Here is a 26,435-nt window from a genome sequence, read left to right on the forward strand (position 1 = left end):
AAGATTTCCATTTTTTAAAAAAGCTGAATAATATTGCAATGACACAATGGAATAGAATGTTGATTAATTAATGATGTATAATAATATATTAATATATATCACATTTCCGTGTATATATATATATCTCACATTTTTGTATGTATCTCACATTTTCTTTATCCATCTGTTAATTAACTGACACCAGGTTATTTCCTTATCTGGGTTCCTGCAAGTAATGCAGCAATGAACATGGAAATCAGCCCTTTCAGATACTGATTTCATTTTCCCTTGGATACATACCCAGAAGTGGGATTACTAGATTATAGGGGAGTCCTATTTTTAATTTGTTGAAAAACCTTCATGCTGTCTTCCATCATGGTTGTACCAATTTACATTACCATTAAGAGTATACAAGAATACCCTTTTCTCCACATCCTTGTCAACCTTTGTTATCTCTTATCTTTTGAAAATAGCCATCCTCACAGGTAAAAGGTGGTATCTCATTGTGGTTTTGATTTGGATTTCCCTGATGATTAGTGATGCTGAGCACCTTTTCATATACCTGTGGGCCATTTGTATGTCTTCTTAGGAGAAATGTCTATTCTGGTCCTTAGCCCATATTTTTTTTAAAGGATTTTATTTATTTGACAGAGAGAGATCACAAGTAGAGAGAGAGAGAGAGAGAGAGAGGAGGAAGCAGGCTCCCTGCCTAGCAGAGAGCCTGATGTGGGACTCGATCCCAGGACCCTGAGATCATGACCTGAGCTAAAGGCAGAGGCTTAACCCACTGAGCCACCCAGGCAGCCCCTTAGCCCACATTTTTAAATTCAGGTTTTTTTTTTGCCATTGAGTTGTTCATGTTACTTACCCTAATTAGAGAGATGACTTGCAAGTATTTTCTTCCATTCAATACGTTGCCTTTTCACACTGTTGATTGTTTCCTTTGCTTATACAGAAGCTCTTCAGTTTGATGCAATCCCACTTTTCTATTTTTGCTCTTGCTGTCTGTGCTTTGGGTGTCATAACCAAAAAATCATTGCTAAGACCAGTGACTATTTTTTTCTTAGTAGTTTTCAAGTTTCAGGTCTTACATCTAAGTCTTTAATCCATTTGGAATTGATTTTTGTGTGCTGTGTGAGAGAGAGTTCCAATTTCAGTCTTCTGTATGTGTATATCTTGTTTTCTCAATCATTTATTGAAGAGATTATCCTTTCCCCATTGTGTACTCTGGGAACTTTTGTCCAAGATCACTTGACTGTAGATGTGTGGACTTATGTCTGATCTCTTCTTTCTGTTTCATTGGTCTGTATATTTTTCACCATACTGTTTGATTGCTGTAGATTTCTAATGTATTTTGAAAGCAAGAAGTGTAATGCCTCCAGCTTTGTTCTTTTTGCTTATGTTTGCTTTGGCTATTCAGGGTCCTTGTGGTTCCATATAAAATTTTAAGAATTTTTTTTCTATTTCTGTAAAGAATGCCTGTAGAATTTTGATAGGGGTTGTATTGACTCTGTAGACCACTTTGGGTGGATTTTTTTTTTTTTTTGCCAAATATCAATTCGTACAATCCATGAACATAGAAGTCTTTCCTTTTATCTCTGTGTTCTTTAATTTCCTTCATTGATGTTTTATAATTTTCAGTGTATAAGTCTTTTACCTCTTTGGTTACATTACTCTTAAATACTTTAATCTTTTTGTTGCTATTGTGAATTGGATTGATTTCTTAATTTCCATTTTCAATTGTTCATTGTTTATGCATAGAAACACCACTGATTTTTGTGTTAGTTTTTGTATCCTGAAACTTTCTTGAATTTCTTTATTATTACTAATAGTTTTTTGCCATTGTTGAGAATTTTATATTTATATGATCATGATATGATCCATTTAGCATTTCTTCTAAGGCTGGTCTAGTGGTGCTGAACTCCCTAAGCTTCTGTTTGAAAAAGTCTTCATTGTTTCATTTCTGAAGGATAGCTTTGCCAAGTATAGTATTTCATTATTATCCTTTCAATGTCCATGGGATGAGTAGTGATGATTCCTATTTCATTTCTGATATTGGTAATTCTGTCTTCTTTTTTCTTGGTAAGCCTGACTAGAAGTTTATCAATTTTATTGATCTTTTCAAAAAACCAGCCTTGGGTTTCATTGATTTTCTTTATTGTTTTCCTGTTTTCAATTTCATTGATTTTGGCTCTATTTTTTCTCTTCCTTCTCTAAACTTTGTTTAAGTTGTACTTTTATGGTCACTTAGGTTCCCCCCCCAAAAAAATATATATATTTTTTTGGGGGGGGGAACCTAAGTGACCATAAATTTTAAGTCTCTCTCTGAGTTGTTTTCTTTGACCCATGAATTATTTATTTAGAAGTGTGTTATTTAATTTCCAGATATTTGGGGGATACTCAAACTTCTTGCTATTGCTTTCTGGTTTAATTGCATTGCAGCTTATGAACATACTTTGTATGATTTCTGTTCTTCTGAATTTGTTAAGATGTGTTTAATGGCTCTGAATTTTTTCTGTCTTGATAAATATTTTATGTCACTTGAATATACACTCTGTTGTTGTTGGATGGAGTATTTTATAAGTGTCAAGTAGATCAAGTTGATTGATAATACTGTTCAGGTCACCTGTATCCCTACTGATTTTCTGCCTGTTTGATCTATCAGCTTCTGACAGAGTAGTATTGAAGTCTTGAAATAGAATAGTGGATTTGTCTATTTCTCCTCTCATCTCTATCAGATTTTGTTTCACATGTTCTGACACTTTGTTTTTAGTCACATATGCATTTAATATCTTCTTGGAGAATTGACTCCTTTTTCGGTATGTAATGCTGTAATGTAATGTAATTCTGTATCCCTGATAATCTCCCTTGCTCTAAAATCTGCTTTTATGAAATTAATATAGCTACAGTAGCTTTCCTTTGATTATTGCTAGTATGGTATAATTCTTTCCATCCCTTTACTTTTAGCCTATCTGAATCTTTGTATTTAATATCAATTTCTTATAGACAAACTATGATTGGATATTTTTTCTATCACTTTGGCTATCTGTGTCTTTTAACTAGTGTATATAGGTCATTCACATTTAAAGTGTTGATATTGTTGGATTAATATTTATCATGTTTGTAACTGTTTTCTATTTGTTTCACTTATTTTACATTTTTTTCTCCTGTTTTCCCTACATTCTTTGATTTTGAATACTTAGTATGATTCCATTTTATCTCCTCTCTTATCACTTAGTATATCAAAGATAACTTTTTACAGCCTTACTGAGATATAAACGACATATAACATTGTGTAAGTTTAAGGTATGCAACATAGTAATTTGATATACACATGTATTGCAAAATGATTACCCCAATAAGGTTAGTTTAAAATGTCCAATACTCATATAGTTACAATTTTTGTGTGTGTGTATAAACTTTAATCATCATGCTATATATTATATCCCTAGAACTTATTCATCTTATAACTGGAAGTGTGTAGCCTTTGTCTACCTTCACCCATTTCCACCAATCCCCCCACCTCCACCCAGGAAACCACCAATCTATTCTCTGTTTCTGTGAGTTTGGTTTTTTAGATTCTTTTTTTTTTAAGATTATATTTATTTATTTGACAGAGAGAGAGAGCTCACAAGTAGGCAAAGAGGTAGGCAGAGAGAGAGAGGAGGAAGCAGGCTCCCTGCCGAGCAGAGGAGGAAGCAGGCTCTCTGCTCGGCAGGGAGCCTGCTTCAGGGCTCGATCCCAGGACCCTGGGATCAAGACCTGAGCCCAAAGCAGAGGCTTTAACCCACTGAACCATCCAGGTGCCCCAGTTTTTTGGATTCTACATGTAAGTGAGATCTTACAGTATTTGTCTTTCTCTGTCTGACTTATTAAATATATGTCTTGATTTCTTTAATTAGAAGTATTTTTTATTTTCCTTATTTAGTGAGCTCTCCTGGTATATGAAAAATGTGATTTTAAAAATTCAATTGACATTTATTATTCTGGTGAAATATGCCACTGATTTTTTAAAAATCATTTGCACAAAAGAGATCTTGATATAAAGCAATGGTATATTTCACCAAAATATATGTTTTTAGAAGTTTTTAACAATTTCCCTAGTTTACCATTACATTTGTAATTCATAAAAGTCTACCTTGAAATAACACTTAACTGCTTCACATGTACTATATATATTTTATTAGTGTTCCCAATTCCTTCCTATTATTCATTTTTCTTATGCATATACTATAATCATCTAATACATTATTACTAGGTAGTTATCAGATCAATTAAGAATAAGAAAAATAGATCATTTTATTTCTTCATTTATTCCTTCTCTAATGCTCTACCTTCCTTTAGGTAGATTGAAGGTTTTGACCTATGTTTTTTGCCTTCTGTCTTAAGAACTTCTTTTTAACATTTCTTTCAAGGTGCATGTATAGGCAATGAATACCTTCAGTTGATGTCTGAGGAATTCTTTATTTTGCCTTTCATTTTTGAAGAACAGTTTTGCTGGATCTGGAATTCTAAGTTGGTGGATTATTTTTTCTTTCAGTACTTTAAATGTTTCACTCCATACCTTTTTTCTGCATATTTTCTGTAACTTTACTGTCCCCTGTAATTCTCACATCTATGTATTAGTTTCCTAGGGTTACCATAACAAATTACCACAGACTGGGTATCTTAAAAAAGAAATATAGTGTTTTTATTTATTTATTTATTTATTTATTTTTATATTTATATTTTATTTATTTATATAGTTTATTTATTTATTTATCAGAGACTTTATTTATTTATTTGTCAGCAAGGGAGAGTGAGAGCACAAGCAGTGGGAGTGACAGGCAGAGGGAGGTGCAGGCTCCCTGCTAAGTAGGGCGCCTGATGCGGGACTTGATCCAGGACCCCAGGATCATGACCTGAGCCAAAGGCAGACACTTAACTAATTGAGCTCCCCAGGCATCCGTGTATTGTCTATTTTAAATTTACTTATGTATTTTATGGGGGGAGAGGCAGAGGGAAAGGGATAGAGAATCTTAAGCATACTCTGCACTGAGTGTGGAGCCCAATGTGGGGCTCAGTCTCACAGTCCTGAGATCACAACCTCCGCTGAAACCAAGAGTCAGATGCTTAACCAACTGTGCCATCCAGATGCCCGCAGAAATATATTTTTTCAAGTTCTAGAGGCCTGAAGTCCAAAATCAAGGTGTTGACAGGACTACACTTCTTCCCAAGACTCTAGGGAAAAATTCCTCCTTGCTTTTTACATTTTCTGGTGGCTCTAGGCATTCCTTGACTTGGGGCTGCATAATTCAAATATCTGTCCCCATCTTCTCATGACCTTCTCCCCATGTCCCTCCTTTGTGTATTCTGTATCTTTTCCTGTTCTTCTAAGGACATTTGTCATTTGATTTAGGGCCTTTCCAGATAACCCAGGATGATCTGATCTTGGTATTCTTTAATTAATTACATTTGCAAATAACTTCTCTTTTTAAGATTTATTTATTTATTTATTTATTTATTTATTTATTTATTTGAGAGAGAGAAAAAGAGTGCATGTGTGTACATGAGCTGGGGGGAGGGGCAGAGGGAGAGGGAGAAGCAGATTCCCCACTGAGTGTGGAGCCTGATGCCAGGCTCCATCCCCCAACCTGGAGATCATGACCTGAACTGAAACCAAGAGTTGGATGCTTAACCACCCAGGGGCCCCAAGATTTCATTCTTTTTGATGGCTGAGTAAAATTCCATTGTATATATACACACCACCTCTTTTTTTGTTTGTTTGTTTGTTTTTGGTTTTTTTTTTTTTGGTCAGAGAGAGAGGGAGAGAGAGCAAGCACAGACAGACAGAATGGCAGGCAGAGGCAGAGGGAGAAGCAGGCTCCCCGTCAAGCAAGGAGCCCGATGTGGGACTCGATCCCAGGACGCTGGGATCATGACCTGAGCCGAAGGCAGCTGCTTAACCAACGGAGCCACCCAGACATCCCAACACACCACCTCTTTTTTACCTGTTCATCAGTCGATGGGAATTTGGGCTCTTTCCATAGTTTGGCTATTGTTGATAATGCTACTATAAGCATCAGGGTTCATGTATACCTTCAAATCTGTATTTTTGTGTCCTTTGTGTAGATATCCAGTAGCACAATTGCTGAATCTTAGGGTACTTCTATTTTTAACTTTCTGGGAGACCTCCATGCTGTGGCTACAACAGTTTGCATTCCCACCAATAGTGTATGAGGGTTCCCTTTTATCCCCATTCTCATCTACATCTGTGTTTCCTGTGTTGTTAATTTTAGCCATTCTCACAGGTGTGGGGTAGTATCTCATCGGGGTTTTGAATTGTATTTCCCTGATGATGAGTGAGGTTGATCATCTTTTCATGTGCCTGTTAGCCATCTGTATGTCTTCTTTGGAAAAATGTTTATTCACATCTTCTGTTTCTTAACTGGATTATTTGTTTTTTTGGACGTTGAGTTTGATATGTTCTTTATAAATTTTGGATACTAACCCTTTATCAGATATGTTGTTTGCAATATCTTCTCCCATTCTGTAGGCTGCCTTTTAGTTTTGTTGATTGCTTCCTTCCCCGTGCAGAAGCTTTTTATCTTAATGAAGTCCCAATAGTTCATTTTTACTTTGCTTTCCCTTGCTTCTGGTGACATGTTAGTAAGAAGTTGATATGGCCGAGATCAGAGAGGTTGCTGCTTGTGTCCTCCTCTAGAATTTTGATGGTTTCCTCTCTCACACTTAGGTCTTTCATCCATTTTGAATTTATATTTGTGTATGGTGTGAGAAAGTGGTCCGTTTCATTCTTCTGCATGTTGCTGTCCAGTTTTCCCAATACCATTAGATTGTAGTTTCTTGAATGCAGATACTCAGAACAGCATTCACCACGTGAATATCTGCATCCTCTCCATCTATGCTGCAGACCACCTAAGTCTGGGTAATACACTTTCTGAGATGACATAACCCCTCAGGTTTAAAACAATACTAGGCTATTCAGTAGGGCAAGGTTGTTTATTTTTTAAAATTTTTTAAACTTTTATTTTATTTGTTTTAATTTATTTGTTTCATTATGTTCAATTAGCCAACATAGAGTAGGGCAAGTTTAATTCACTAAAGTCTTGACAGAAATGATTGCCTTGAAGCCTTGAAGGCAGTGCTTTTAGGCTGGAAATAGGAATCTGAGAAGTGCTACATGGACATTGGAAAAATGAGGAGGGTTGGAAAAGTTACCTACAAGTAGCCAAGAAGTGAGTGGTCTTCAAGGCACACAAGGGAAATTTGTAGGAAAGAAGTGAGATGATTCACATATCTACCGAGACTTAAATATTAAATGTCACATTACCCTGGAGGCATCTTAGGTAAGACATCCAAATAGTAGGTTATGCTTGCTGAAAGGTGGGAGAGAGCCAGCATGAACCACTGAATGGGATGGCTGTGGTGAAAGGCTTGGAGGAAGCATCCTCTCTCTGCCATATGGGCAGTCAGAATTGAACATGAGATGAGGAAAGGTGAAAGGCCATTTGGGGAAGGCTCTTTAGAGTTGTTTAAAAATGCCCTCTTTCTCCAATTAGAGAATTCTGTCTTTCAGGATCCTCTTACACTGTACCCCTAACTCCCCAAGGTATCAGGAGTGGTGCTTTTTAATGTCTAAACTGCCCAAGAGTTACTGTTGCCGGCGAAATTCCTTGGTGACCAAACAAAGCCTGAGGGTATGGTTCTTCACTGTCCTGGGAGGGGATATATATAGGGAAATGACAAAAATTATTTAGACATTCAGAGAACTAAAACCTTTGTCATGTGGCTCTGGTAAAATACATAATCAGTTTTAGCATGCACCTGAAAAGGTAGAACTAAAATATTAATGAATCATCATTCCACAGCTTTCATGTTTAAAAACTAAACATCCCATCTTATTGAATTTGGGAAACCTTTAGTATTTCTTCAAATAATTTAAGACAAATAATTAAGCATATATATGTATATATAAAGCTAAGAAATATGCTTAACAGTGGGAACCATTGTAAATAAAGCTTAGCAGAAGTATATCTCTTTTATCATAAAAATAATGCACTCACCTTGTAATATTTTTAGACCGTTGAAACATGCTTAAAGTATAAAATAAAAGCCACATGCATTTCTTTCCCATTTACACCCCCAGAATTTACCACTGTGAATAACTTCTATATATTCTTCCAGAGGAGTTTTATATGTATACTAACATTTATATGAAGAATTTTAAATTATGATAAAATTCTTCTTGGATTTACTGTTCTGCATCTTGCTCTTACACTTAACATTGGATCTTGGACATTTTTCCATGTTAATACATATTTGTCTATCTCTTTATTTTCATGGCTGAGTAATATGACTTTTAGGAATTTTCTAATTTCTTATATTACAAATAATATGGTAATAAATATTCTGTCTTAGTGTATTTACGTGACAGTTTTTGTAGGATTAATTCCCATAAATGGAATTGCTTGATCAAAAATGTATGCACACTTTATAATTTGTTAGTTACTGTCACATTTTCCTGCAAAATTGTGCCAATTTATACTCTCACAGTGTTCAAAAACACTTGTTTCTCTTACATTCTTGCCAACACATTTTAATCTTTGCCAATGATTGGAGAAATGATATCTGAGAGTTTTAATATGCTTTTTACAATTATTAGTAGAGATGGTTTTAAATGCATATTGGACAGTTTTTATTTCTTATTCCGTGCATTCCTTTTTGTTTGCTTGCTTGTTTTCTATTAGGGCTGTCTGTTTCTTTTCTTTATGGATCTGTAGTTAATATAACACCAATAATGATAGGTAAAATTGTTAGAGCACCTGTGTGCCAGAAATATGTGAAATACTTTATATTTATTATTTTATTTATTCTCCACAAAAACCCAAAAGGGAAAAGAATACATTAGCTCTATCTGACAACAAAACTGAAATATAGAAGGGTGAAGTAACTTACTCAAGGTCATATAGTAAGTAATTACATTGGAATTTGAACCCTTGAGTTTGTATCCATAGCTTACCTTCCTAATTGGAATTACGTTGAATTTATACATTAATTAGGCAAGAATAGATACCTTGACTCTATTGAAACTTCCCCTGACCATTGCTCTCCACTTAGATTTTAAAATAAATTTCAATAAAAATTTTATAATTTTGTGTGTGATGTTCTTACATATCTTTCATTGGACTTATTTCTAGGTACCTAGTATTTTTGTGACTGATATAAATAATTATAAGATTTTTTAAAGATCTTATTTTTGAAGTAATCTCAATATTGCTCAGCAATATTTTGAAGTAATCTCTACACGCTTGAATTCACAACCCTGAGATTAAGAGTTGAATGTTCTGCTGACTGAGCCAGTCGGGTACCCTGATATTAAAATAGTAAAAATTTGCATTAGTAATTTCTAACTCTTTATTGCTAGTATGTAGAAATTAAACTGATTTTTATATGTTGACATCACTTTCAACAAGGTAAATGAACCCACTCCTTAGTTCCAAAAAATTTCCCTGTTTGTTCTCTTGGTTTTCTATGTAGATAAACTTATCTGCGATTAATATTAGTCCTGTTTTCTTCCTTTCCAAACCCAACACCTTTTGTTTCTTTTTCTTGTCTTACAGTGCGAGGAATTCTATTAGTGCTGAATAGATATGATTGTAGTCCACTTTTTAATAGCTAGACTCTTGTAGATTCACAATGACCATAACCATATTAAAGGTATTGTGAAGCCACTCAGTGAATCAGTCTGCTATCAGTTATATAGCATTACTATTTGTCAGGTGCTATTCTGCATGCTTTCGATATGTTAGTGCAGTAAATCCACCTAAAACGCTGTGAGGTGGGGACAAATGTTATCTTTATTCTGTAGCTGATGAATCGAAGGCAACTGGAGAATATGTTATTTGTTCCATGTCACATGACTAGTAAGGGACAGCATCCACATGGTGTGGTTCAAAGTCCATCCTTTTAACTACTCTGCCAAGCAGGATTAAAATCATATTCTAATGCATTTACTTTTTTAAAAAAGATTTCATTCCTTAGTAATCTCTAAAACCAACTTGGGGCTCCAACTTACAACACTATCAAGAGTTGCATGCTTTCCCAACTGAGCCAGCCAGTCGCCCCTTCTAGTGCATTTACTTTAAGTATTAGATGGAACTGTAATGTCACTTGCCTAGTTTAAAACAACAATTAGTATAGATTAAGTTTATCTTGAAGTTGTGGGAAAATGTGAACCATCTTAAGTCATATGTATATGAAAATATAAAAAGAGGTCTCCTTTTGCCTGTTAATGTCTTTATCTTCCTTTGCCTATAGATCACATGCAGACCTTGTGAGCGGGATTCTCCAATAAGGTGAGTAATTAAATACCAAATGGCCATCTAAAGTAGAACAATGATCAAAGCATAGTGAGTAGATTGCTTAGGTGTATGTAAGAGTGAATAGTGTAACTGGGTATTTACCCTAAGGATACAAATGTAGTGATCTGAAGGGGCACATGCACCTGAATGTTTATAGTAGCAATGTCCACAATAGCCAAACTATGGAAAGAACCTAGATGTCCATCAACAGATGAATGGATAAAGAAGATGTGGTATAGATATACAATGGAATACTATGCAGCCATGAAAAGAAATGAAATCTTGCCATTTGTGATGACATGGATGGAGCTAGAGGGTATTACGCTTAGCGAAATAAGTCAATCAGAGAAAGACAACTATCATGATCTCCCTGATATGAGGAAGTCGAGAAGCAACATGGGGGGTTTGGGGGGCAGGAAAAGAATAAATGAAACAAGATGGGATCAGGAGGGAGACAAACCATAAGAAACTCAATCTCACAAAACAAACTGAGGGTTGCCGGGGGGAGGGGGAAGGGAGAGGGTGGTTGGGCTATGGACATTGGGGAGGGTATGTGCTATGGTGAGTGCTGTGAAGTGTGTAAACCTGGCGATTCACAGACCTGTACCCCTGGGGCTAATACATTATATGTTAATTTTTTTAAAAGAGTGAATAGTGTATTTTTCCCTAAAGAGTTTATAACCGGGACTTCTACATACAAAATCTGGTTAGCTTATAGGAGCTCTAAGCCACGTATTTATATGATCTATTTATTTATAACTCATGTGTAACAATGGTTGGGTGAAAGTCATGCAGGTTTTGTTTTGATTGCCCTTCTGTGTAAACACAAATGAGACTTTTATATAGGTGACATTTTTATATAGAAGTGTATAGCACTTCTCAAATTAATCTGCTGCTAGTATCATGAGAGATGGCAGTGTGTGGTCTGTGGAAAAAGGAATTCCATAATTAAATTATTTTAGCCTCTTTACCCTATCCAACAGCTTGATCATATTTCTGCCCTGTATAAGATTATTTTTTTAAGATTTTATTTATTTATTTGACAGACAGAGATCACAAGTAGGGAGAGAGGCAGGCAGAGATAGAGGAGGAAGCAGGATTCCTGGTGAGCAGAGAGCCCAATGCGGGGCTCGATCCCAGGACCCTGAGATCATGACCTGAGCCAAAGGCAGAGGCTTAACCCACTGAGGCACTCAGGGGCCCCTAAGATTCTTTTTTTAAATGAATACTTATAGCTGTCCAATATCCAATTTCAGATATCCCTTTTCTTCTTTTTCATCAAACCCACATGTAATGAATACACCTTAAGAAAAATGAGTGTGTTCTTTGTATTTTATCATGATATTTTTGGTCTTCGCAGAAATGACAAACATGTAAACCAGCAGTAACAAAACTGTATCATTGGTGGTAGACTAAAGCAGATAATGATACAAATATGTATGTAGTAGAAAAGGGAAACCTAAGTCTTCTGGGGAATTTGGGAAGGCTTCATAGAGGTGGTGTCCCTTAGGTTGAGAATAAAAAGATGCATAGGAATTTTCTAGGCAGACGAGGGTCCTTAAGTGCAGGTAATTTTTTTTAAGATTTTATTTATTTATTTATTTGAGATGGGAAGAGCACACCTGGGTCAGGGGAGGGCAGAGGGAGAGGAAGGGAGAGAATCTCAAGCAGACTGTGTGCCAAGTGTGGAGCCCAATGTGTGGCTCAATCTTACCACCCTGAGATCATGACCTGAGCCAACATCAAGAGTTGGATGCTCAACTGACTGAGCCACCCAGACACCTCAAGTGCAGGTTATTTTAAGTCAAGGGTATAGTTGTTCTCACTGCTTAGTGCTCAGCATTAAATCATTCTTCAACTACTGACTTCTTTCTTGGCCTGTTCCACTGTACTTTAGGAATCTTTATTCCATGGTATATAAATCCCTCTATATCCAGAACTTCTACATAAGAATACTTTGCTCTCAAGACATGAAGAAATGTGAGAAACCATAGCGAACTCTCTCCCAACACTTGTCATCTGAACTGTAGACTGATACATATTCAACTGAATACTGGATACCTCTACTTGGGTATCCAAAAAGAAACTTCAAATTAAACATGTTCAAAATTGAATTCTTTTTCTCCCAAACATCTGCATAACCTCTTCTGGTATGTTCACTTCTTGCCCAATGACTGAAGACTCTGGGTTACATTTAGAACCCTACAGAAGCAAAGAAGAGGGAGTACCCTAACTCTGCCTTTGGTGTCTTGAGGGTGGGCATCAGGGAAAGCTTTGCAATGGATATGACAGTGAGAAGAAACCTAATAGATAAAAAAGAAAGTGAAGGGTGTTGAAAGAAGATAGAACAGTGTACCCAAAATACATGCGTTTAGGAAACTATGGCGTGTTGAAGACTTGCAGATATATTGAATGGCTAGGTAAGGTGGGACAGAATCAGACTCGGGAGGAAGGCAGGCAGCTGCACATGGTGTCAATCTATTACATGCACTAAACCATTAAAGTGTTAAATAGTAAATAACACCAGTTAATTCAGGTTTCTGTCTACAATTCATTATATAGAAATCAGACCCCCTCTAACTGAAATATACAGCACCTTGAGTAGAAATAAAAATGTTCCTAGTGGTGCTGACTTCTCATTGTTGAATGGATTTCGCAGCAGACTCATTCAAGCTGCAGGTTCCAACTATAGGTAACACAAATAAACCCAAGACTAGTTATCGGACAGTCACCTAAATTCAGCAGCAAAAGTATAGGACTATTTATTTGGAGTAAGAAATTTCTTTCTTTCTTTTTTTTTTTTTTTGGAGTAAGAAATTTCATCTAGTAGCTACATTTTACATGATTCACTATGCCTCCCAAGAAGATGTCAGGATTTGAAAATTGTATGGAATAAATTAATGTCATAAATCCTTTACCTTAAACATAAAGAGGAATAAAATTTTATTATTAGGAAATTCATTTCCTCCCATCCTTGTTTTTAAAAATGGCTGAAGAAGTATTTAAAGAATATTGATTTGGGGACACCTGGGTGGCTCAATGGGTTAAGCCTCTGCCTTCAGCCCGGGTCATGATCTCGGGGTCCTAGGATCAAGTCCCGCATCGGTTTCTCTGCTCAGAAGGAGCCTGCTTCCCCCTCTTTCTCTCTGCCTGCCTCTCTGTCTACTTGTGATCTGTCAAATGAATAAATAAAATCTTTTTAAAAAGAATATTGACTTGATTGGGTGACAAATTATTAGCCATCCTAGGAGTGCTGACTTTTATCATTCTGGCTCTGAATATAGGTGAGCAATGAGATATGAGGCTGCAGAGATCAGCAGGGGACAGATAACTAGTAGGCCATATAAGCAACATAAATATGAAATTTATCTTATGTGTTATTGGGATTCATGGAGAGGATTAAGCTAAGGGATTGGTGTAATCCCATTTACATTTCAGACAAATCACTCTGCTAGTCAGCAGAAGGTAGCCTGAGCAGGGAAAGGAGGGAGTACAATTAAAGGCCAAAAAACCACTTACAAGGCTGCTGACATAGTCTAGGGATGAAATGATGAGGATTAAACTAGTCAGTGCTTGTAGGAATGAAGAGGATATTTAGAATCTTTTTTAAGAGACAGATGCTGCAAGCCTTGGTGACTGGTTGGGTGTGGCGGATGAAGTGGAGGTATGAATCTAGAAAGACTTATTCATCCATTCATTCCCAGAATATATTGATCTCCTAATTTGTGCCAGAAACTGCTAGAACCTGGAAATCCAAAGTAAAATGCGATCCCTGTCTTCCTGGTAAAAGAAATAGACATGCATATAAATAATTATAAGGCAGCATGATAGGTCTATAGTAAAATTATGTACAAGTTACTAGTTGGGAATGAAGAGGAGGAAGGGATTTACTCTGCCTGGGAAATTTGAGGAAGGCTCCAGAGAGGGAGTACCCTTAGAGGCAAGTCTTCAAAAACATATAGGAGTTCCTATAAAATCATTCCTGGATGAGGGAGCTATGTGTACAAAGCAAAGACTTACAACTATAAAGCAATATAATGTTATTTGGATAATGAAACTTCAAGTTTTTCAACCTGACCATGTGGACAAATGAGGGAGTGAGGGATGAGAGAGACCATATACAATTAGAATGGCTAGCTCATAAAGTGCTTTGGAAAACCCCATGCTGATGAGTTTGACCTTGTCCTAAAAGCAATGAGTTGTCAGTGAAGGCTTTAAAAGAGAGAAATGACACGGTCTGCATTGTGTTTCAGAAAAATACCTATTCTTTGGGGCACCTGGGTGGCTCAGTGGGTTAAGCCGCTGCCTTCGGCTCAGGTCATGATCTCAGGGTCCTGGGATCAAGTCCCGCATCGGGCTCTCTGCTCAGCAGGGAGCCTGCTTCCCTCTCTCTCTCTCTGCCTGCCTCTCTGTCTACTTGTGATCTCTCTCTCTGTCAAATAAATAAATAAAAAATATTAAAAAAAAAGAAAAAATCCTATTCTTTGATACAGAATTCTGCGAACAAAGTTGATCATGCTTTTTTTTGTGGGTTTCTACAGTACTTACTATTTTATCACTTATCACATTTGAGTCAGATTGAAAGGGTTTGATTCCTGGATCCATCAGCCACTTACCATTGGATGTTGGACAGGTCAGTTTCCCATATTATTTTTCCTCTTCTTTTGAATGAAATAATAATAGTACCACCCTATTGGTTTCTGGTGGATATTCAAAGAGATAGTATATGTAACAGTGCCTTAAATACCATAGGCACAAAACAAATAACACTATTATATTTGTTTGTGTGTTTCCAAGGTAATCTACCTATCAGACTTTGACCTTTCCAAGGGTAAGAATTATGCCTATATTCGCTTCCAGGCTTTAGTGTGGTGCAGAGCTATGGTGGACAAGATAATGCGCCATCTAGATCCCTCTTTTTTTTTTAAAGATTTTATTCATTTATTGAACAGAGAGATACATAGCAAAAGAAGAAACAAAAGCACGGGGAGTGGGAGAGGGAGAAGCAGGCTTCCTGAAGAGCAGGGAGCCCGATGTAGGGCTCAATCCCAGGACACTGGGATCATGACCCAAGCCGAAGGCAGATCCTTAATGACTGAGCCACCCAGGCGCCCCCAGATCCCTCTTTAGTGAAAGATTTACTGCCCCAGCTGTTGGGAGAACTGTCAGCAGACAGTCTTCAGTTAGCCCCTTCAGGGATTACCTCAGCTACCCAGAGCTGCCTTGCTCAAGGTCACATCCCTTTCCAAGGTGGCTCAGACACAGTGAGTAGTTGATTTAGACATATGTAGGCCTGGTAATATCCACCCATGGAGAGGGCAGTTCTGAAGGGCAGCTAGAGCTTCAGAGAGCATTGTTGGGTTAGACAAGGCTATCATTGGGCTGCATCATAACTTTTCCCACTGCCCACTCCTACCTCCTTCCTCTCCCTTCCATAGATGTTTATCTCGAGGGCAATCCTTAGCAAACATCCTGCACATTGAAGTCCATCTTAGAACTGTCTTCCTAGAGAATGCAACCCACAATTGCGGTATTTAGTAGGTAATCAAAAAGCTAGTTAAATGAATGAATGCTCATCCTATTTCTGTGGCTGAATGTGAAAATCATGGGCTTTATGTGTTATTTAACCTTTCCTCCTTTCATCTTTATGGGGTTGTAGTAAACAATGTGCTCCAAAAGGAGAATATACTCTTAGGTATGTGAATCCAGGAATAAATTATACTCTGGCAGAGTGCAGACTTTCTCTGCCAAAACTATTTCTGTTGGCTTCTCTCTTTATAATTAAACCATGTTCATCCTTGAGGATGTCTTAAAAAGAAATGCTTAGATTTTAAGAGAATGCAGTATGAACGGAAGCTGTGTTGATAATGTCTTCCTTAAGGGCTATCTAATGCAAGAAACTTTAAAAATATTACATAATAAATCAACCCAGTATACCATATGAAAACGTAGTCTTTTGTTTCTTGGTGTTTTTGTTAGTAGGAAAGGACCTTTAATTTCTTTTGTTCTTTCTCTCTTTCTTTGAGAGAGAGAGAGAGAGAGAAAGTGAGTGGGGGTGGAGGGACAGAAGAAGAGGGAGAGAGAGAATCTTAAGCAGGCTCCACATCCAGCACAGAGCCGGACATGGGGCTTGATCTCATGGCCCTGAGATCATGACCTGAGCTGAAACCAAGAGTTGGATGCCTAACTGACTGAGCCACACAGTTGCTCCAGGACTTTTAATTTCTTTATTCATCATGTTGTCGTATATACATGTGTATATATATATTTATATATATATACATTTATATTTATATAAATATATATACATTTATATTTATATAAATATATATTTATATTATATTTATATTATATATTTTATATATATTATATTCATAATATATATAATATATTTATAGTTATATTATTTATATTTAAAATATAATATTTATATTTATATAATATATAATATATTATATATTATATAATATATATAGTTGTAAAAATATATAAATATATTTATATTTATATTTATGATCTGGCTGTCACACAGAAATTGGTTCTGCTGTCCTGTGGTGAGAGAGAGGTTCAGATTGGAAAGTTCCATCTTGGATTTTGTCACAGTTCTGAAGGCATAGGTCTAATAGCACTGAGCATGCCTATAGATAGCTATTCTAGTTAGAACTTTATCCCCTAAGGAAGGTATAGATGAAATCAGAGTTATGGATGGGGATAAATATGTAGGTACACACTTTAAAATTATGCGCTTGAATGAAATTTCTGGGCTGTGTTGATTGAAAGCTGACCTGATAAGAGGCAGTGATTTCAATGTACTGTGACTAGACATCTAAATTCTGGCTTCCAAGTAAAGAAATGAAGTTATGAAGGTATGATACATTTGGAAAATGCAATTTAAGAAGGAGTAATCAAATTAATCACTTTATAACGGATATCACTGGGCATGCAAGAACTAAATGAACCTTTAATAATGGTCAGGCAGATAAACTTCCTAATTTAACAGATATTTATTAAGCTGCTACTATGTATAGTCATTACTAGTTTGTAGAGGAAAGAATCATACTGGGCCTAGCCCAGAGCTTCTACACTGCAGGATGCTTGGCTTTAAGATGGTTTGGCTTAGCTGGTAGCCTAAGCATGCTCATGGCATGGCTAACAGCATAGCATTGGTCTATAGGACCTGCATATTTCAACCATGACCTAAACTCATCATTATGGATGACAGCTTCACTCCTGTAACAAGAGGAATTTTGAGCCCTAAATTCCTCCAAGAGAAATAAAAACTCTGAAATTTCATGTAAGGAAGACATGTTACAGAAGAGAAATATATACCATATTCAAGAGTTTTAGATTGCATGTATGGTTTGTATAATACAGTAGGCCCATATGCCAATAGGACGGCCAGTTACTAGATATGTTTATAGAGTTGAGGAAAATAAATTGAAGTTACTTTTATTTTTATGAACACTATGGAAGGAGAATAAAATTGAGATGGAGAAAAATGAGATTTGTTTTGAATTTCATAATACTGAAATTCAGCAGCTAGAATTGATCAAACCAGAGAAAGAGCTGGGTGCCAACTGGTACTTACAAGAGGCTCTTCATAATATTCCTACAGTATTTTTGATGTGAATATGAAGCCAGTAGTTCAAATACATATCAGAAGTTTCCTTTCAAGTTGCTTAAAGCAACAAATGAACCCTATGTGTTGGTCCAAACACAGGGAACAAAATTTAATAGTAAAGGAAATAAGAACTAAAGAACAAATGCAAAAAGCCCAGAAGTGATGTCCACCTTGCCTTGGGTTTGATGTGATGAGGGACTATAATACCTCACATTGTTTGGAGTTGATAATTTCTAGTGTATCCTCTGGATGTCTTTATGTCATTCTCAGAGTAAGGGCTGTTCCAGTATTTCAGTTCCATCCAATTTTTAGCTTCAACATTTGTTCTCCTTTGTAAATACATAGGCATTACATAAAAGTAAACATTCATTAAAAAGAAAGAAATAAGATATCTTACCCCATTTTATGGCATTTAAGATTAAAATGATGGCTCTCAAGCAAATTGCTTCTCCAGAGGTATTAGCTCTGCAGTTACATACACATTCATCCTTTCAGCAAACTTTTTGAACAGCTTTATTATCACTGGCATATAAAAATGTATATATTTAAGGTATACAACCTGAAGTTCTGATAAACATACATTGTGAAATCATCAAGATTCAGCTAGTTAACATATCCATCACTTTTACATGGTTACCATTGTGTGTGTGTGTGTGTGTGTGTGTGTGTGTGTGTGTATTGAAGATTTAATTTAAGATATACCTCTTAGCAAATTTCAAGTATACAGTACAGTATTATTCACTACAGTCATCCATGCTGTACGTTATATCTCCAGAACTTGTCCATCTTGTGTAACTGAAAGTTAGTATGCTTTGACCAGCATCACCCCATTTCCCCTGCCCCCGCCCCAGCCCTGGCAACCACCATCCTACTACTGTCTGCTTCTATGTGTTTGACTGTTTTAAATTCCACATAAAAGTGAGATCACATTGTACTTGTCTTTTTGCATCTGGCTTACTTAGCATAATGTTCTCCAGGTTCACCTATGTTGTTGCAAATGGCAGGATTTACTTCTTTTTTTTTTAAGATTTTTAAAAAATTTCTTTATTTAACAGAGAGAGAGATCACAAGTAGGCAGAGAGGCAGGCAAAGAGAGAGGAGAAAGCAGGCTCCCTGCTGAGCAGAGAGCCTGATGCAGGGCTCGATCCCAGGACCCTGGGATCATGACCTGAGCCAAAGGCAGAGGCTTAACCCACTGAGCCACCCAGGCGCCCCGGATTTACTTCTTTTTAAAGGCTGAATAATATCCCATTGTGTATACATCACATTTCCTTATTCATTCATCTATCAAAGACATTTAGGTTGTTTCAATTACTTGGCTATTGTGAATAATGCTGCAGTGAACACGGGGATGCAGATATCTCTTCATAATGCTGTTTTCAGTTCCATTGGATATATACCTAGAAGATGGAATGTTGGATCTATTTTTAATTTTTTGAGGAATTTTCATACTGTTTCCCATAATGACTATACAAATTTACATTCTTGCCAACAATGGGTTCCCTTTTCTCCATAGCCTCTGTCTCTTTTACAGTAGTCATCCTAATATATATATATATATATATATATATATATATATACACATACATACATACATATGTATATATATATTTACGTATTTATAGTCATTCTGAGAGATGTGAGGTGACATCTCATTGTGGTTTTGATTTGCATTTCCCTGATGATTAGAGATGTTGAGTACATTTTCACATACCTGAATTTGAATTACTTTTTATTTTATTTTATTTTATTAACATGTAATGTATTATTTGCCCCAGGGGTACAGGTCTACAAATCATCAGGCTTACACAATTCACAGGACTCACCATAGCACATACCCTCCCCCATGTCCATAACCCAGCCACCCTATTCTTACCTCTCCACCCCCCAGCAACCCTCAGGTTGTTTTGTGATATTAAGAGTCTCCTATGGTTTGTCTCCCTCCTGATCCCATCCACTTTCATTTTTTCCCTTCCTACCTACCTTCCAAAACCCCTCATCCTGCCTCTCAAATTCCTCATATCAGAGATCATAGGATAATTCCCTTATTCTGACTGACATATTTTGCTTGGCATGATACCCTCTAGTTCCATCCACATCATTGCAAATGGCAAGATTTTGGGTTTTTTGATGGCAGCATAGTATTACACTGTATATATATACCCCACATCTTCTTTGTCTATTCATCTGTTGATGGACAGCTAGGTCCTTTCCGTAGTCTGGCTATTGTGGACATTTCTGCTATAAACATTCAGGTGCACGTGCCCCTTCAGATCCCTATGTTTGTATCTTCAGGGTAAATACCCAGTAGTGTGATTGATGGGTCGTAGGGTAGCTCTGTTTCCAACTTTTTGAGGAACCTCCATCCTGTTTTCCAGAGTGGCTGCACCAGCTTGCATTCCCACCAGCAGTGGAGGAGGGGTCCCCTTTCTCCACATCCTCACCAACATCTGTCATTTCCTGACTTGTTAATTTTAGCCATTCTTACTGGTGTGAGGTGGTATCTCACTGTGGTTTTGATTTCTACTTCCCTGATGCTGAAGGATGTTGAGCACTTTTTCATGTGTCTGTTGGCCATTTGGATATCTTCTCTGCAGAAATGTCTGTTCGTGTCTTCTGCCCATTTCTTGATTGGATTATTTGTTCTTTTGGTGTTGAGTTTGATAAGTTCTTTATAGATTTTGGATACTAGCCCTTTATCTGATATATCATTTGCAAATATCTTCTCCCATTCTGTCGGTTGTCTTTTGGTTTTGTGGACAGTTTCCTTTGCTGTGCAAAAGGAAAAGGATCTTGGTGAAGTCCCAATAGTTCATTTTTGCCCTTGTTTCTCTTGACTTTGGTGATGTTTCTAGGAAGAAGTTGCTGTGGCTAAGGTTGAAGAGGTTGTTGCCTGTGTTTTCCTCAAGGATTTTGATGGATTCCTGTCTCACATTTAGCTCTTTCATCCATTGTTAGTCTATTTTCATGTGTGGTGTAAGGAAATGGTCCAGTTTCATTTTTCTGCATGTGGCTGTCCAGTTTTCCCAACACCATTTGTTGAAGACACTCTCTTTTTTTTCCATTGGACATTCTTTCCTGCTTTGTCGAAGATTAGTTGACCATAGAGTAGAGGGTCTATTTCTGGGCTCTCTATTCTGTTCCATTGATCTATGTGTCTTTTTTTGTGCCATTACCACACTGTCTTGTTGATTACAGCTTTGTAATAGCGCTTGAAGTCTGGAATTATGATGCCACCAACTTTGGTTTTCTTTTTCAACATTCCTCTGGCTATTCAAGGTCTTTTCTGGTTCTCTATAAATTTTAGGACTATTTGTTCCATTTCTTTGAGAAAAATTGATAGTATTTTGATAGGGATTGCATTAAATGTGTAGATTGCTTTAGGTAGCATAGACATTTTCATGATATTTGTTCTTCCAATCCATGAGCATGGAACGTTTTTCCATTTCTTTGTGTCTTCCTCAGTTTCTTTCATGAGTACTTTATATTGTTTTCTGAGTACAGATTCTTTGCCTCTTTGGTTAGGTTTATTCCTAGGTATCTTATGGTTTTGGGTGCACTTGTAAATGGGATTGACTCCTTAATTTCTCTTTCTTCTGTCTTGCTGTTGGTGTATAGAAATGCAACTCATTTCTGTGCATTGATTTTATATTCTGACACTTTACTGAATTCCTGTATGAGTTCTAGCAGTTATGGAGTGGAGTCTTCTGGGTTTCCCACATAAAATATCACCTGCAAAGAGTGGGAGTTGACTATTTGGTGATTTGGATGCCTTTAATTTCTTTTTGTTGTCTGATTGCTGAGGCTAGGACTTCTAGTACTATGTTGAGTAGCAGTGGTGATAGTGGACAGCTCTTCCATGTTCCTGACCTTAGGGGAAAAGCTCTCAGGTTTTCCCCATTGAGAATGATATTTGCTGTGGGTTTTTCACAAATGGCTTTGATTATATTGAGGTATATACCCTCTATCCCTACATTTTGAAGAGTTTTGATCAAGAAAGGATACTGTACTTTGTCAAATGCTTTTTCAGCATCTATTGAGAGTATTATATGGTTCTTGTTCTTTCTTTATTAATGTATTGTATCACATTGATTGATTTGCGGATGTGGAACCAACCTTGCAGCCCAGGAATAAATCCCACTTGGTCGTGGTGAATAATCCTTTTAATGTACTGTAGGATCCTATTGGCTAGTATTTTGGTGAGAATTTTTGCATCCATGTTCATCAAGGATATTGGTCTGTAATTCTCCTTCTTAATGAGGTCTTTGTCTGGTTTGGGGATCAAGATAATGCTGGCCTCATAGAATGAGTTTGGGAGTTTTCCTTCCATTTCTATTTTTTGGAACAGTTTCAGGAAACGAGTTATTAATTCTTCTTTAAATGTTTGGTAGAATTCCCCTGGGAAGCCATCTGGCCCTGAGCTCTTGTTTGTTGGAAGATTTTTGATGACTGCTTCAATATCCTTATTGGTTATGCATCTGTTCAGTTTTTCTATTTCTTTCTGGTTCAGTTTTGGTAGTTTATATGTCTCTAGGAATGCATCCATTTCTTCCAGATTGTCAAATTTGCTGGTAGATAGTTGCTCATAATATGTTCTTATAATTGTATTTCTTTAGTGTTGGTTATGATCTCTCCTCTTTCATTCATGATTTTATTAATTTGGGTCCTTTCTCATTTCTTTTTGACAAAGTCTGACCAGGGGTTTATCAATCTTATTAATTCTTTCAAAGAACGATTTCCTAGTTTCATTGATTTGTTCTACTGTTCTTTTGGTTTCTGTTTCATTGATTTCTGCTCTGGTCTTTATTATTTCTCTTCTCTTGCTGGGTTTAGGCTTTCTTTGCTGTTCTTTCTCCAGCTCCTTTAGATGTAGGGTTAGGTTGTATGCTTGAGACCTTTCTTGTTTCTTGAGAAAGTCTTGTATTGCTATATATTTTCCTCTCAGGACTGCCTTTGCTGTGTCCCAAAGATTTTGAACAGTTATGTTTTCATTTTCATTTGTTTCCATGAGTTTTTTTTTAATTCTTCTTTAATTTCCTGGTTGACCCATTTATTTTTTAGTAGGGTTCTCTTTAGCCTCCATGTCTTTGAGTTCTTTCCAACTTTCTTCTTGTGATTGAGTTCTAGTTTTAAAACACTGTGGTCTGAAAATATGCAGGGAATGATCCCAATCTTTTGGTACTAGGGACCTGATTTGTGACCCAGGATGTGATCTACTCTGGAGAATGTTCCATATGCGCTAGATAAGAATGTGTATTCTGTTGTTTTGGGATGGAATGTTCTAAATATATCTGTGATGTCCATCTAGTCCAGTGTGTCCTTTAAAGCCTTTATTTCCTTGTTGATCTTTTGCTTAGATGATCTGTCCATTTCAGTGAGAGGTGTGTTAATGTTCCCTACTATTATTGTATTATTGTTTATGTGTTTCTTTGATTTTGTTATTAGTTGGTTTATATAATTGGCTGCTCCCAGGTTAGGGGCATAGATATTTAAAATTGGTAGATCTTGTTGGACAGACCTTTTGAGTATGATATAGTATCCTTCCTCATCTCTTATTATGGTCTTTGGCATAAAATCTAATATATCTGATATAAGGTTTGCCACCCCAGCTCTCTTTTGATGTCCATTAGCATGGTAAATTGTTTTCCATGCCCTCACTTTAAATCTGGAGGTGTCTTTGAGTCTAAAATGAGTTTCTTGTAGAGTTTCTTATAGCATATCGATGGGTCTTCTTTTTGATCCATTCTGATACCCTGTGTCTTTTGATTGGGGCATTTAGCCCATTTATATTTGGGGTAACTATTGAGAGATATGAATTGAGTGCCATTGTATTGCCCATAAGGTGACTGTTACCGTATATTGTCTCTGTTCCTTTCTGGTCTGTTACTTTTAGGCTCTCTCTTTACTTAGAGGACCCCTTTCAATATTTCCTGTAGGGCTGCTTTGGTGTTTGCAAATTCTTTATTTTTGTTTGTCCTGGAAGTTTTTTATCTCTCCTTTTATTTTCAATGATAGCCTAGCTGGATATAGTATTCTTGGCTGCATATTTTTCTCATTTAGTGCTCTGAATATATCATACCACTCCTTCCTGGCCTTCCAGGTCTCTGTGGATAGGTCTGCTGCCAATCTAATATTTCTACTATTGTATGATATAGACCTCTTGTCCGAAGATGCTTTCAGGATTTTCTCTTTGTCACTGCGACTTGTAAGTTTTACTGTGAGATGATGGGGTGTGGACCTATTTTTATTGATTTTGAAGGGTGTTTTCTGTGCCTCCTGGATTTTGATTCTTGTTCCCTTTGCCAAATTCGGGAAATTCTCTGTTATAATTTGCTCCAATATACCTTCTGCCCCCCTCTTTTTTTCTTCTTCTTCTGGGATCCCAATTATTCTAATATTGTTTCGTCTTATGGTATCACTTACTCTTAAATTCTCCACTCATTCTCTAGTAGTTGTTTGTCTCTCTTTTGCTTAGCTTCTTTATTCTCCATCATTTGGTCTTCTATATTGCTAATTCTCTCTTCTGCCTCATTTATCCTAGCAGTAAGAGCCTCCATTTTTTATTGCACCTCATTAACAGCTTTTTTAAAATTTCAACTTGGTTAGATTTTAGTCATTTTATTTCTCCAGAAAGGGATTTTATTCCTCCAGAAAAGGATTCTCTAATATCTTCCATGCTTTTCTTGAGCCCAGCAAGAACCCTGATAATCGTCATTTTGAACTCTAGTTCTGACACATTACTAATGTCCATATTGATTAGGTCCCTAGCCATTGTTACTGTCCCTTGTTCATTTTTCTGTGCTCAGTTTTTCCACCTTGTCTTTTTATCCAGATAAGAATATATGAATGAGAGAACTAAATACTAACAGGGTAGCAATGACCCCAGAAAAATATTCACTAACCAAATCAGAAGAGACCCAAAATGGGGGAAAAGAGGGGAGAGAGAAAAAAAGATATATATATATATATATATATATATATGTTAGACTGGTGACTAGATCAGAACCACATACTTGATTTTGGGTGTATTTTGGTCTGTTAGAAGAAACTACCTCCCAAAAGTTTAAAGAAAGAAAAACTTATATATATACAAAATTGAGAGTGAACATGATGAAGGGATGGAATATGACTGTCAAGAAGAAAATTAAAAAGGATTCTAAAAAAGGAATTGATGATAAGCTGGTTGAAAAAAAAAAAGAGGAAAGAATGTGTGATCAGGCTGGAGACTAGAACAAAACCATGCAGTAGATTCATGGTATATTTTGATTTATTAGAAGAAATTGTATCCCATTATTTTAAAGAAAAAAAGGCTGTATGTATATAAAAAATAAGGCTAAATACAATAAGGGATAAAATATGACTATAACAATGAAAATTTTAAAAGATTTTTAAAAAGATATTGATAAGTCAAGCAGAGAAAGTCAATTATATGTTTTCACTTACTTGTGGAGCATAAGGAATAACATGGAGGACATAAGGAGAAGGAATGGAAAAGTGAATTGGGGGAAATTGAAGGGGGAGATAAACCACAAGAGACTCTGTACTCTGAGAAACAAACTGAGGGTTTTAGAAAGGAGGGTGGGGTGAAGAGATGGGTGAGCCTGGTGGTGGGTGTTAAAGAGGGCATGTGTTGCATGGAGCACTGGGTGTGGTGCATAAACAGTGAATCTTGGAGCACTGAAAAAAATAAAATTAAGATGTTAAAAAAATAAAGACAACAAAATCTGAAATAAGAAAATAAGAAGGTGTTGATAAGATAAAATAGTTTAAAAATGTTGAAATAGGAAAGAGGAAAAATTTTAAAAAATAGTATAGAAAAAAAATAAATTAACTTTGGAAGACTGAAGGATCATGAGGAAAAAGCCATAAATTCGATGTGTGGCTTTCCCCTAGCTCTCAAGTTCCACATTTCTCCTTGATCGGTGAGCGTGGTCTTGGCTGGATGTTCTTGCTGATCTTCTGGGGGAGGAGTCTGTTGCTGTGATTCTCAAACGTCTTTGTGCAAGGCAGAATTGCCCTGCCCTTGCCAGGGACCGGGCTAAGTAATCTGCTCAGGTTCACTCTCAAGAACTTTTGTTCCCTGAATGCTTTCTGTAGAGCTTTGGAGGAAGGGAATGAACATGGCAGCCTCCCAATATCCAGCCCAGAGAAGCTGAGAGTTCAGGGCCCCACTCCTCAGTGTACCCTCAGAGAAAAGCAGTCAATCCCTTCCATCTCCCTGGTCTCTGAGCTCATTCCACGCTCACCTGGTCTGTGACCAAGGGTTTCTATCTCTGGTGCTTGGCCCCATTTGGAGTCCCAAACCCAGCAGATTCCTGCCACGTTGCTCCTTCCAGAGGAGTAAGTTGAGTCTCCCCGGTTCTGCTGCTTGTGGGGTCCTTGCTCAAAGAGCAGTGGTCTGACTGTGCTTTGGATCATGGTTTAAGGTAACCCTGATCTGAGAGCCCCCTCCTCAGTTCCATCTCTACAGCTGG

General features: G+C 36.8%; 1 protein-coding gene and 1 long non-coding RNA gene across 5 annotated transcripts in view; one reads left to right on the forward strand and one right to left on the reverse strand.

The window, feature by feature from the left end:
- The window catches only part of LOC125092199 (uncharacterized), a 209,607-nt gene that overhangs the window by 73,966 nt on the left and 109,206 nt on the right, over positions 1–26,435 (forward strand). For all 3 annotated transcript variants that reach the window (XR_007124843.1, XR_007124842.1, XR_007124841.1), the window contains exon 2: positions 10,297–10,334. This is a non-coding gene — a long non-coding RNA (uncharacterized LOC125092199). The remainder of the gene's footprint in view (positions 1–10,296; positions 10,335–26,435) is intronic.
- Positions 1–26,435, reverse strand: part of LOC125092198 (putative MAGE domain-containing protein MAGEA13P) — a 420,768-nt gene that overhangs the window by 5,483 nt on the left and 388,850 nt on the right. The gene's annotated exons all lie outside the window — the stretch shown is intronic.

The sequence above is a fragment of the Lutra lutra genome, chromosome X (assembly GCF_902655055.1).
Source record: "Lutra lutra chromosome X, mLutLut1.2, whole genome shotgun sequence".
Classification (NCBI taxonomy): domain Eukaryota; kingdom Metazoa; phylum Chordata; class Mammalia; order Carnivora; family Mustelidae; genus Lutra; species Lutra lutra.